A 12742-nucleotide genomic window follows, 5' to 3' on the forward strand; every position below is an offset into this window, starting at 1 on the left:
TGTGTGTGTGTGTGTGTGTGTGTGTGTGTGTGTGCTCTTAACACTGTGCCATACTTCCTGCCCTAAAATTTTATTTTATTTTTTTATTTTTAGATAGTTCATGTGTCCTAGGCTAGGCTTAAACTTACTATGTCAACTATGTGGATGATGATCTTAAAATTAAAAAAAAAAACTGCCCCTTCCCTACCTCTATCTCCTGAGCGTTGGCATTACAGATTTCACATCTAGTTTTTAGGGTACTGGGGAGCAAACCCAGGTCTAATGCATGCTGAATTAGAACTCTACCCACTGATTACACGCCAGCCTCTGGATAAGAGACGTCTTATTTTCTTCCTCTGTTGTCTGGGCAGCTTGCTCTGCATTAGTTGGGACTGCAGGTATATTCAGAAGATCCTCTCTCAGATCTGTGGTGGAGAGTAAAGGTCAAAGAAGCATTTGATCTCAGGAATAACTTCAGATCTGAGCAAGTTGGCCAGGAACTTGCAGGCAAGGCAAGGTTGGGAGAAGAAGAAATTCGATAGGTTGTTCTGAAGATAGGCCTGTCCACTGAGAACTGCTTGTTCATTAGATTAGACTCTCAGGGATACATTTGATAGTTATTTTCCTCTGTATATAAAATCCTGTCTCAGGGTCAGTGAGATAGTTCAGTGCTTAAATGAGCCTACCACTAAGCCTGACAAACTCCGTTTGATTCTTTAGAACTCACATGGTAGAAAGGAGAGAGCTGATTCCCCCAAATTATCCTCTGACATCCGTCTGTACACAAAAAATAAATAAATGTGACTTTAAAAAAAATGGTAAAATGCCAGGCTCAATTGTTTTGATCAGAACCATTTGGTAAGTAATGGATGAGTGAACAATATATAAAGTTAATTTACATATTGTTAATACAACCATGAGGGTTGAGAGGCTGAGCTTTGAACATCCTGGGATGACTCCTAGCTTTCTCTCTTCACTGCTTTGTATCCTTGAGAAAATTTCATAACTTCTACATGACCTAAAATAATGGATAGCATCTTCGTCTTAAAGTTGTGGCAGGAATTTCCACACTCAATCTATTTTAAATATTAGTGCAGCAGGAGGTCTGTGATTGGATAAGTAAAAGGGAGGCGGAGCTAAGAGTGGGAGAGAGAGAGGGATGCAAGGGCTGGGGAGGAAGAAGGTGAAAACGGAGGTGGACACCAGCCCGGGAGTCCAGAGGGAGGGACCCATGGCTCCAGCTATATATGTAGGGGAGGGGTGCCTTGCCAGGCTTCAGTCTGTTGCATCTCATCTGTTAACTTCCCAATGGCCAAAAGCAAGTCACATGATCAAGGCCAACTTGAAGAAACAGTCAGATCTTCATCACTAACCGCAGCTCCGGAGCCTTGCAGAAATGGGTATGGCCAGGGAGAAAACAGCGAGCAGAACACACACGGTACAGTTCTCTGACCTGTTACACAACTGAAGCTGCATTTGACTTTATGAAATAAGTGGATTTGCCCGAATTAAAAAAAAATACTAGCATCTTTCATGAAAACATGCTCAGGACAAATGTATTACACTGGAAGACACTGAATTTGTGAGACATGAATTCTTCGCTAGTAAATGGGGAAAATCATAAAAATAAAAATGTACCAGAAGAGAGAAATACACACTAGGGAATTTATTGACTCTGTTAACTTAAAACTTTCCATGTGTGATTTTCACTTTTTGTTTTGAAATGGTGTCAAGCTTACAGAAAATGCTTAGAACTAACAATACAGATACTTTCTATGCACAATCCATCCAGACTCCCAATCATGACATGTTCAATTTACTTTTCCCCGAACATGGGTGTGTGTATGTGAACATATGTGCCTGCATGTGGAAAAGAGAGATTTTCCTGAACCCTTCAAGAGCAACCTGCAGACCTGAAACCTTGCTACTTTTAAATGCTGAGGTGAGGTGTGGATTTCCCAAATCAAAGGCATTCCGTACTATTATCTGTGATCAAGATCTAGAAAGTTACACAGATGCTCTGTGAACTTCATCTGTAGAACCTATTCATATTTTACCAATCATCTAAAAAAAACCCATCCCTTCCAGGAAATAAATCATTGTCTTTCATAAAAATAAAAAAAAAACAACCAAACAAACAAAACAAACAAACAAACAAACAAAAAACCAATTCCCCCTCCCAAAAAAACCCCACAAAACAAAAAACAACAAAAAAAAAAAGAAGAAGAAAGAAAATGGAGGTGGATGTGAACCCTCAAGGCTTTAGTAGCCTCAAGTAGTTATGCCTATCAAAAGGCTAAGATAATTGGGATAACTTGTCTAAATTGTGTGGGCATCTTGTGTACTGAGATTTTACTGACATATAAATCTGACTGGTTGACTATAAGCTTTAAGCGTTTTGATTTACTGGGTTACTGGGTAATGTGATATCTAGCCCCAAGGTTGGTGGTGGGCGGAGGCAGCTACCATGTCAACATCTCAGGGGCCCCGGGCCAAAGTGGCTGAGTGAGATGGCAGCAGAGCCAGGAGCTGCTGGTTTACTTTTTTAAATATCTCCTGCTACATAAAGTTAACTGCCTAGTTAAATAAGCTGGCGAAGACAAGTACTTTGCACATACTAGCATTGTTTTTATCACTAAAGCCGACAGTAATACCAAGTTCTTACTATGTCTTGCATGTGTTTCATTCTTAGCACCGTCTATTAGTACAATCATTTCAAGAAATCTTGGAACAACATAAAAGTACCATTCTAATATCTAAGGACTTGCTTTAACATATCAGACTCAGCACAGTGAACTTTTTCTATTCTTTAGTTGATAAAAGTAGTAGATGAACATTGTGGTTGTTTGGATGAGAATGCCCCCCATAGACTCATCTATTTGAATATTTCCCCCAGTTGATGGAACTGTTTGGAAAGGGTTAAGGGGTGTGGCCTTCTGGAGGAGGTATGTCACAGGGGGTGGGGTTTGAGGTGTCAATCACCCAGGCCATTCCCATTTAGCTTTCTCAGTACTTGGCACATGCTTGCAGACCAGCCGCAAGCTCTCAGCTACTTCAACAGCGTATATATGCTTGCTTCCTCTCTCTCTGCTGTGATGATCATGGACTCTAATCCTCTGGAACTGTAAGCCCTCAAGGTAGGTGGTTTCTTCTACAAGTTGCCTTGGTCATAGTGTTTTGTCATGGCCATAGACAAGTAACCAAGACAAATGTACAGGGTAACAGATTCATTATGACATTTTCATAAATGTTGGTCGTTCTAATATGTGTCCCTTACCCGTTGCTTACACCTCTGGCTTACTCTGACTTCCCCAGGATGCCCCAGCACTTCTGCTTTCTTATCATTATTCCATTACACTCCTTCCCCACACTTAACAGTTCCATCTCTCCCATGACCTCTTTCCTAATTTCATGACTCTGTAATAATTAGTAAACAGACACATGCATAATTAAACATAGGTATTTGTTTTGGGAGAAAAACAGGCTGTATTTGTGATTCTGGCTTATTTCGCTTAACACAAGCATCACCTTTTCTGAATGCCAATAACAAACTTGCTGAGAAAGAAATTTCTGTTTGTTGGAGGAAATCCTGAATACAATGGCAAAAATAATACCTTGGATTAAATCTAACCAAGGAGGCAAAAAGACTTTTTTTGTTGTTGTTCATTTTTTTGTTTTGTTTTGTTTTTTTGAGACAGGGTTTTTCTGCATAGTCCTGGCTGTCCTGGAATTCATTCTGTAGACCAGGCTGGCCTTGAACTCAGAAATCTGCCTGCCTCTGCCTTCCAAGTGCTGGGATTAAAGGTGTGCACCACCACTGCCCAGCTGCAAAAAGACTTTCACAATGAAAACTTTAGGATGTTGAAAGAAGAATTAAAGAAGATACTAGAAGATCAAAGGCGTCCCATGCTTATGAATCAGCAGAATTAATGCTGAGAGAACAATTACAGTACCAAATAATAGCTAGCTACACGAGTTTATGCTTGTCTGAAAATGTCCTTGTGTTCCATCAAATTTAAAAGACAGTCTTGCTGAAAAGAACTATCTTGGTCCAGTACAGGTGCTGCCGCAGGAGTCAGGATCATGCCCAGAACTTCAAAGTTCTCAATCTCTAAGATAGTGAAAGAGGGACAGGTGCCCCCAAATGCTAATCTGTTTGTCTCAAGTTTAGCGCTGTCAGACTCTAGTGGGATGCTCCATTGATGAAGTCTGCTCCCACTTCTTCCCCTGGGCACTAGCCAGCTTGAGCAGAGCCTCCTACTCTGTGGTCCTTTTTATCATTGGTGTCTATTCTCACTACCTTCACAACAGCTTCTCCAGGACTTTCCTCACCCAAGGGCTGTGCCAGCACAAACTGAGGCTCCCTGGCCTGTAGTCTTACCCTGATCCCATGTCCTTAGGGTAGCTCAGTGTGTGTGTGTGTGTGTGTGTGTGTGTGTGTGTGTGTGTGTTAACGTGCGTGTGTGGAGGGCAAAGGTTGATGTCATTTATTATTCTGTTTGTCTCCACCTCACTTTTTGAGACAAAGTCCCTCGCTGAGCCCGCAGCTCCCTGTCTGGGCTAGCTAGTCTATCAACGGACTTAGGAGGAGTTTCAACATTTTTATTCTTTTGCATTTTCGTGCTCATCAGATTAAAGGAGTAAAGGCTGACAGGAAGTCAAACACAACCTGAATTATAGCAGCAAACGAAGATTTTAAATCCTAGTGACCTGCCCCTGGAGTGGCCTCTACCTCACAACCATGTTCAGCCAGTGCAACTCCGCCTTCAGTTAACCTTCGCAGGTTTTATATTCAAACACCTCCAGAACATGGAGGCGGTTGCAAGAGGGAAGGAGAGGTTGGGATCTCAGGTGAGGGTCTAAAGACTCTTCCTATCTCTCTCCCACATTCATTTTTTTATTTTTTTAAAGAGAATATCTACAGACCTGAACTTGTGAAGGCCTCATTGTGTAACCACAGACAACCTTTAAGATGGTTTATCCATATTATGCCTGGAGGACAGTAGTCCACAACAGAATTGCTTTTTCTGTTAGAAAAACATTGGAGAATGTAGATTTTAACTAGAAGCAGAACAATCCTGTAGCTCTCCCTGCCTTTGGGGATCATGGGCCAATATCTGTTGCAGCCAGGATCACCTGCATGGAGGCAGATCAACGTTACATGGGGTAATACAAGGCTTATATAATTTCAGGGGATGGGGGTGGGGTAGAAACATCCAGAATGGGCAAATGTCATTGGCTGAAGGCTTAAGATACCAAAAATGCCTCATTAGCATGGGGAAGCTTTTCAGAAATCTCAGGTGCTAGCTGAGCCAGCTCTTACAGGCAGAAAGGAAGTTGAACCTATAATGTAACTAAGGCTATGTGACATTCTACAGGTAGAGGGTTATGAATCCCCCAGACCAGGTCAGAGAAGAAGAAGCCCTTTCAATGAAGGGAGCCCTCCGTATTGCGCGTAGACCCACAAAGCTATTCGAGCAATGGCAGACTTCGTCTTTAATGAGCAGTTTCTTCACATAATCCTTTTTGAAAGAATCAATAAAAAACACAGACGAAACCAAAGACTGCCATTTCTTAAAGACCAGTGGATTTAGAGTCAGTGTGGAGTTAGGAAATGGGCCAGGAAACGCCGAGGCGGTGCTCAGAGGTGACAGCAACTGTGGATGCCTCGATGTGGTAACAACTGTGATCAGATATGGGGAGTTTTACAAGACCCACACATCTCCCTCCTTTTCTTTTTTACCCTTCCCTCCCTCCCTCCCTCCCTCCCTCCCTCCCTCCCTCCCTCCCTCCCTTCCTTCTTTCCTTCCTTCCTTCCTTCCTTTGTTTCCTTCCTTCTTTCCCTTCTTCCTTCCTTTCCTCCCTCCTTTCCTTCCTTTCTTCCTTCCCTTCTTCCTTCCTTCTTTCCTTCCTTCTCTTCTTCCTTCCTTCCTCCCCTGTCTCTTTCTTCCATCCTCCATCCTCTTCCCATCCTTCCATTCTCTCCCTCAGTTTGTCCATTTTTTTCTTCCTTTTCTTTTTAAAGCATATACAGAATAGTTGTAAATGTCAAAATGCAGTGTAAACCACCCCGCCTAAGCTGTGTGCACATTGTGAAAAAATGGTCCTGAGGCTGTGTCGGGCTTGCGTTTGCTTTGCTTATCCTCCCCCTACCCTGCAGGGTCTAGCTGACATTTATTGCAGCCTTTCTCTCTTGCCCTGCTCATAATATCATAAACGTTTCTTCTTTCCCCTGCAAGGCAGCATTTAGTTTGCGTCTGTTCTGATTGTTTTTAGGCTTCTGGTAGGCCGTGGGTGCTTTTATGGACAATGTTTCATCCTCTTTTATGAAGGGAGAGTATGGGTTAAGAACCAAGAAACTCCCTTAAAATGGAGAGTCCTGAAAGCCACTGAGCAGCACCCCTCCCCTCCATCATGAAGTTACTCATCACTGCAGACAGCTAGTAAAGACATGTCATGATCTGAGTGAACCCTAACCTGAAGGTGACACTATGATGAAGTGGTGCTGTTTGGAACATGGTTGGTCATGACATCAGGCCTCATGAATGGGATCCGCATCCTTATGAAAGGAGTGGTCCTCAGGTCAATCTCTCCTCTGTGCACCTTCATCCAAAATGTTAAAGCAGAATCTGATAGCCTTCAGATTTAACTTAACGTGAGAACCAGGAGAAGAGGGCCATGTATGAGTCAGAAGGATGGCTTTCAGCAGGCACCAAACCTGACCTTGACTCTGGAGTGCTCGGCCTCTAGACCCGTGAGCAATACATTTGCATCACGTGTGAGAAGTTAAAGGTTCTGTGCTACAGCAGCCTGACTAGACAGACGCATGTACTTGTTGATGTACCGACATCATTGGTGTGAACCACCACTTTCTTTTCTCTCTTTAACTGCTTCTCAGGGATACACCAAAGTTTGCTAATGGAGGTAAACTCTTCTAGGCTAAGCGCAATGTTGCAGTCAATAAATGCGGAAAGAATCATAAAAATCACAATACATTTCTTAATGCCTGTCAAATTTGCCAACTCAAATAAGCATCATTTGTAGATGCTAAAGTAATGCTGTATATCCCCAGGGTGCTACTGACTACAGATTACTTCCTGGCCATGAAAGAAGAGAGTATATACACAATGAGTAAATTAGGTTGCTACACCTATTGACAGATCCACTTGGCATCTCTGAAATGGGTCCATCTTTGCCCCGGCCTGCGGGGATTTGACAAGACCCGGGGGGGGGGGCGAAAGAATGAAGGGACAAGAGACACAAAGACATAGAGCAAGTCTGAGGTTCTGATCAAGCTCTGAAACTTTAATTTTGGGGGCAGGTTATAAAGACACAGCAAAACGAGAAGTTTAGGCGAGGGTCATTGCTTATGGCTATCCCACTAGTGAATTATCATTGTCTAAGACCAACCCACTGTTGTATCCTCATTGCCCAAGACTATCCCACTGTCGTAACTGGCTCCCAGGAAATGCTAGATGTTCTTTAAGTTCCTGGGACCTGAGACCTGCTAACGTCCTTTCTTAACCTTGTACTGACTGGGCTTTTTAGAATAGATAATTTCCTGGGTTTGGCTCCCGGCACATCTTGCTATTGTGTGGCATCCAGAGTGAAGAAATTTCATCCAAAAATTTGAACAGCTTTAAGATTTAATTTATATCTTACAGGAAATGTAGAAGGTAAAGGAAAACATTACCAAATACCACAATAAATGAATAAGAAAAATCTTGGTTGTAGGATAGTCTGAAGAACAATAGCTTCCCATGAGGAAACCTCGTAGGTGAGGGGTATACAGGGTGATGAGGGTGATGGTTCATTCAAAGGGTCTCCTTATGTCCTTGTGTCCAAACACACCAACTTGTACACATTAAGGAGGAACAGGTTTTTATATACAAGTTAGAACTCAATAAAGCTGTTTAAAGAGATACTTGAGGTAAGACCTGCTTTGAACTTGAAAAAGATGTTTTGGAGAAAGTTGGAGAAAGTTGATATATATGTATATGTGTATATATATGTATATATACACATTCTTGCAAACCTTTTCCCCTTTGAAAATTTTTTCATATCATATATTTTGAACATATCCTCCTTCAATTCCTCCTAGATCCTCATTACTTCCCCACCCACCCAACTTTATGTTCTCTCAAAACAAATAAACAAACAAAAACAAGAAACACACACACACACACACACACACACACACACACACCACAAAAAGACAAAAAGGAAAATCAAGACAATAGCTCTCCCAAGAAATACCATTTTTGGGGAAAGTGAGACCTCCAGTTCAGATACTCTCCTGTAACACCCTTGTTGCCATCCTCCTGGTATTATTTCTAACCAGTTTATTAATCAGTTCTTGTTGCAGGATCACCAGTTGCTGTCCACAGAAGAGCCTGGTACACACATCCACGGAATGGGCCCTGATGGTGAAAAAGCCAGCTCCTCCCCCAACGGACTATGCCCCTACACAGCAGGAAGTAGTTTAAGAGACACGGCGCCCCATCCCCGTTTCACCATCGGCTTCCCCTCTCCTTTTTTTCTTTTTTATAATAAGAAAAAGTGAGGTATGTTAGTATAAGTCTGAACCCAGTGGCGTCATATTCAGGGGCCAGAGGCATCTCCTGCATCATTACTGAGGCAACCACTCCCAGGATTCACCTGTCTCGCTCACCTACACCTGGGAAGTTACACGTCATCACCCACTTAAATAATTGAGACTGCCCCAACCTCGCTCTCTTCCTCTTCTCTTCGCTCGCCATCTTCCCACTCCTCTCTCCTACTCCCCTCCCTAAATAAACCCTCTCCTGTGGAACCGGGAAAAAAAAAAAAAGAAAAATCAAGACAAATGACCAAAAGGCCAAAAGACAAAAAAATACCCCAACAAAAGCAAAATGAAGCAACAAGTCCACACAAATATCACAGAGTTTGTTTAGTGTTGGCCAACTACCCTTGGGCGTGGGTCTCATCTTGAAATGTGATTGCTATATCTAGAGACACTCTACTGGGAAACCTGATTTTCTCTTTGCCAATGGGAATCAATTGCAGATAGCTTCTTGGTTAGGGGTGGTAGCCTGTGTCCACTTCCCCATCTCAGTGCTGGGACCCTGTCTGTTTGATGCTGTGGAGTTTTGTGTGTGCTACCTCCCAGTCTCTGAGTTCATAGGTCATCAGTCCTGTTGTGTCTGGAAGATGCTGTTTCCTTGGCATCCTCCATGACTTCTAGCTCCTCTGAACTTAACTGCCTCCTCTTCTGCACAGATCCCTGAGCCCTGAGGGGAGGGAATTGATGAAAACATCCCACCTAGGACTCAGTGCTCTAAAGTATCTCTCTCTGCATATTCTTGAGTTGTGGCCTTCTATGTTCATTTCCATCTACCGCAAGAAAGAGCTTCCCTGTGCATCTTAAGAACAGTGGTAAATGGTGGTTAATGCACAGGCTCATGCTGGTTAAGGTACTGAGAGCAAGTGAATATTAATTGTTCACCAGTAGCTGGGACACCCGTATCAGCCTCACCAAGACATTGAGAACATCGTGAAGGCGAAAGGACACAAGAGCTGAGTGAGCGAGAAGAGGGTTGTCTTGGCTGTTATTTCTGGAGCACTCAGGAACTCATAATAGATGTTGTTTCTCTTGTGGTAGCTTCACAAGATTAAGCCAATAAATATCTGGTCACAGATGCAGAGGGGCCCATGAGGCCCTACTCCAGTTAGGGGAGCTGATGGCCATCAAAGGTTCATGTGAGAGAGGAAGTCGTTGCCTTCACTGATGTAGCCACTGGTGAGCACCAATGCTCCAGGGGACAGCTGCACACCCATGCCTATGGGAGCAGCCCTGGTTAAACCCAGTGGGTCATAGAGCAAAATGAATGGTTAGGAAAGTGGATGGGGAGGGGAGGGGAAGAGGGAAGGGATTAGTGGAGGTGAGAACAGAATGAGTGGAGGTGGAGGGGGAGTGAGTGAGGCCAGAATGTACTATATTCATGTACAGCATTGTCTAAGAATAGGTTAATTACTAAAAAAGAGTTGGGGCTGGAGAGATGTGGTTAAGAATGCTTACTGGTATTCTAGAGGACCTGAGTTTAGTGTCCAGAATCATCATTGGGCTGCTCAAAAACAGGGGATGCCATCCGCCCACCCACACATCTTAAAAATATATCTTTTAAAAATGAGTTGTCAAATTAGAGTAGCAAGTGTAGATCAGTTCTAAGTGATTACCTAGATGGCACATACAATCCACGGGGCTGCGTCTCTAACATGCATACACATGGCCTTACATACGTACATACATACATACGTACATACATACATACATGCGTATGTGTGCTCAACTGCGGAGGTCCAGCCGCAACACAGGATCTGGGTTCTCAACTGGAAGCAGGGATATCTGGAAGGTACACTCTCTATGTGCTCACACACACCACACACTCTCTCCTCTCTCTCCCTGTGCCTTTAACTACCCCAGTCTTTTATTGTTGCTCCAAAAAGCAGGTAGAAAAAAGGACATTGTAAAATCATTGCCAAATCAAATTCAAAAGAATAACCACATCCCACAAAGAATCAAGAATTACAATTGTTCCCCAAAGTTTCAAGCTTCCCCTATTCCCAGGCCTGTGACTAAACTAATAATAATTGCAAACTTATCGCTCTTTAAACTTTATAACTTTTGACTTATTATATTTCAGAGCTCAGAGCTCCAAGGTCAGCTACTTGCATTTTCTTGTGAAGCTCTGATGACATGGGCAAAACTGCCAGGCAGTGGCCAGAAAGAGTCAAGTTAACCCTTAACTCAGCAGTTCTGCTAGGTTCCTGCTACTGTACATTGCATACAATGACTCTCCTAAGACTCCCAGTGTTTTGACTAGTTTTACTAGTATAAGATTTTATGTATTCTATATTTTCTTATCTATACATTTCCAAAGGAGACCAGGAACCACTTTCAAATGTTGTGCAAAACTCATTTCATAACTTCAGTAGCTTTTTCCTTTCTCAGGGTCCCAATATTGGCTCTGCTTCATTTTCCAATAATTTCTTCAAACTTTCTAAGTCAAACATTGAACCAAAACTACCATTGTGCTGTTACTGCATTGTTTCCAAGATGAGAACACACAGCATGCACCTGGGCTATTAGGACTGTGCTGTGCCCCTATGCCTCAGTTTTTGATTGTTTAAGAATCATTACATCAGTCATATGAAGGCGCTGATCATTCCGAAGGCTACACGTGAGCCATGGATACGCCGTTGAGGCGCAGCGGGCGGCTGGAAGGCCTAAAACCTCTGTCTCTAGAGAGCCTTCCTGACCCCGAAGTTTCGTGGGCGAAACAGGCTCTTGTAGATTTCAAGTCGAAACAGGAAAGCTCAAGCCGGAGACTAGCCCCGATCACCCTCTCCTACACAGGATGCAAGCTTTGGGTCCCCACAGAGACAGCCAGAGCCACACCCTGGGTCCCTTCAACCTCATCAAGATCTGGGCATGGAGTCACCTGCAGGACAGACAGAGTCGAGTCCGGAATCCCCGCAACGAGAGCAGTCATCCAAATTATCTCCCACACAGGGAGAACTGGACTCTGAGGTGGCCCACGCTAAGGAGGAGGTGATCCCAAGATCCCCCAAGCCTTGCCCAGGCCAGCAAGCACCAGGTCCCGAGCCCTCTCAGCCAGCACAGGAGCTGACATTCCAGGCGCATTGGTCCCCAGAGCGCCAACGGGAGCCAAGCAAGCTGCCTTGGGCTGGAGAGACAGTGACAGTAAGTCTCGACTTAAAGAAGCGAGTTATATCTTCTCCCCAAGCCCTAGCAGCCAAAAAATTGAAGGAGAAGGAAGAGCTTCCTGTAATTCCAAAGGGGAAGCCCAAATCCAGGCGTGTGTGGAAAGACCGCTCTAAGAAGGGATTCTCTCAGATGGTTCAGGACAAGTCCCTGCGTACCTCCTGGCAGCAGAAGGTAAAGGAGCGACAGGAGAGGAAGCTGTCTAAAGACTTCACTAGGCACCTGGAGGAGGAGAAACAGAGGCGCCAGCAGAAGAAAGAGCGCCGGGCTGAAAACCGGAGACTCCGGAGATAGTCCAAGTGATCCGAAACCCTGCCAAGCTCAAGAAAGCAAAGGAGAAGCAGTTGCGCTCCATTGAAAAGAGAGACACCCTGGCCTTGCTCCAGAAACAGCCACCCCAGAGGCCTGTAGCCAAGGCCTGAGCTCAGGACAGTCCAGAGGCCTCAACAAACCAAGAGTCACAGCAAACAAGGCACCTGGGGCAAGCACAGCAACGCTGTCACATTAAGACGGAGACTCCAGCCCAGAGAGAACTGAAGACTGCTGGGACTCGCGAGATGTACCTGTCCCCATCTCCTTTCCAGTCTTTTCCGCAGTGCCTTATGATCATGAAGTGTTGCCGGGTGGTAACAGCAGTGCACACCTGTGCATTAATCCCAGTGCTCAGTAGACAGAGACAGCCGGATCTCAGAGTTCGAGGCCAGCCTTGTCTATAGAGTACAGGATAGCCAGGGCTACATACAGAAATCCTATCTAAAAAACCAAAACAACAAAAAAGGTCTTGGAACTGTGAATTCTTGTTCCCCAGTGAGCTGGTAACTCCCTGTCTTTGGGTCTTGAGTCTTACCCTGGAGGCCTGCTGTCAGAAGTCAACGCCTCCATTTTTTCAGTGACACCTTGACCACTTGTACATTCTGCTGATTTGGTCCCCTCGGTCAGCTGAAGGCAGCCCTTCCCTAGTTTGGCACTGGAAGATTCAAGTGTGGGGTTGCAGAGAGC

At 44.2% G+C, this 12742-nt stretch overlaps 1 pseudogene; it reads left to right on the forward strand.

The window, feature by feature from the left end:
- The first annotated feature begins 11205 nt into the window (after nt 1-11205).
- On the forward strand, nt 11206-12197 carry LOC114635027 (annotated as a pseudogene).
- The last annotated feature ends 545 nt before the right edge of the window (nt 12198-12742 follow it).

Source organism: Grammomys surdaster, unplaced genomic scaffold, assembly GCF_004785775.1.
Source record: "Grammomys surdaster isolate TR1022 unplaced genomic scaffold, NIH_TR_1.0 1164, whole genome shotgun sequence".
Classification (NCBI taxonomy): Eukaryota; Metazoa; Chordata; class Mammalia; order Rodentia; family Muridae; genus Grammomys; species Grammomys surdaster.